Here is a 1,507-nt window from a genome sequence, read left to right on the forward strand (position 1 = left end):
CAGCAGAAGAAGCAGAAGAAGGAGAAGGAGAAGGTGAAGTCTGGAGGGTGAAGAAGAAGATGCAGAAGAAGGAGAAGGAGAAGGTGAAGTCTGGAGGGTGAATCAGAAGAAGTAGAAGAAGGTGAAGGAGAAGGTGAAGTCAGGAGAGTGAAGCAGACGAAGCAGAAGAAGGAGAAGGAGAAGGTGAAGTCTGGAGGGTGAAGCAGAAGAATCAGAAGAAGGAGAAGGAGAAGGTGAAGTCTGGAGGGTGAATCAGAAGAAGCAGAAGAAAGAGAAGGAGAAGGTGAAGTCTGGAAGGTGAATCAGAAGAAGTAGAAGAAGGAGAAGGAGAAGGTGAAGTCTGGAGGGTGAATCAGAAGAAGCAGAAGAAGGAGAAGGAGAAGGTGAAGTCTGGAGGTGAATCAGAAGAAGCAGAAGAAGGAGAAGGAGAAGGTGAAGTCTGGAGGGTGAATCAGAAGAAGCAGAAGAAGGAGAAGGAGAAGGTGAAGTCTGGAGGTGATTCAGAAGAAGCAGAATAAGGAGAATGAGAAGGTGAAGTCTGGAGGGTGAAACAGAAGAAGCAGAAGAAGGAGAAGGAGAAGGTGAAGTCTGGAGGGTGAATCAGAAGAAGTAGAAGAAGGAGAAGGAGAAGGTGAAGTCTGGAGGGTGAATCAGAAGAAGTAGAAGAATGAGAAGGAGAAGGTGAAGTCTGGGAGGGTGAATCAGAAGAAGTAGAAGAAGGAGAAGGAGAAGGTGAAGTCTGGAGGGTGAAGCAGAAGAAGTAGAAGAAGGAGAAGGAGAAGGTGAAGTCAGGAGGGTGAATCAGAAGATGTAGAAGAAGGAGAAGGAGAAGGTGAAGTCAGGAGGGTGAATCAGAAGAAGCAGAAGAAGGAGAAGGAGAAGGTGAAGTCTGGAGGGTGAATCAGAAGAAGTAGAAGAAGGAGAAGGTGAAGGTGAAGTCTGGAGGGTGAATCAGAAGAAGCAGAAGAAGGAGAAGGAGAAGGTGAAGTCTTAAGGGTGAATCAGAAGAAGCAGAAGAAGGAGAAGGAGAGGTGAAGTCTGGAGGGTGAATCAGAAGAAGCAGAATAAGGAGAAGGAGAAGGTGAAGTCTGGAGGGTGAATCAGGAAGAAGCAGAGGAAGCAGAAGGAGAAGGTGAAGTCTGGAGGGTGAATCAGAAGAAGTAGAAGAAGGAGAAGGAGAAGGTGTAGTCTGGAGGGTGAAGCAGAAGAAGTAGAAGAAGGAGAAGGAGAAGGTGAAGTCTGGAGGGTGAATCAGAAGAAGCAGAAGAAGGAGAAGGAGAAGGTGAAGTCTGGAGGGTGAATCAGAAGAAGTAGAAGAAGGAGAAGGAGAAGGTGAAGTCTGGAGGGTGAATCAGAAGAAGCAGAAGAAGGAGAAGGAGAAGGTGAAGTCTGGAGGGTGAATCAGAAGAAGCAGAAGAAGGAGAAGGAGAAGGTGAAGTCTGCAGGGTGAATCAGAAGAAGCAGAAGAAGGAGAAGGACAAGGTGAAGTCTGGAGGGTGAATCAGAA

The sequence above is a fragment of the Somniosus microcephalus genome, unplaced genomic scaffold (assembly GCF_052327205.1).
Source record: "Somniosus microcephalus isolate GS21.2 unplaced genomic scaffold, FLI_Smic_1.0 unresolved_chr8, whole genome shotgun sequence".
Taxonomy (NCBI): domain Eukaryota; kingdom Metazoa; phylum Chordata; class Chondrichthyes; order Squaliformes; family Somniosidae; genus Somniosus; species Somniosus microcephalus.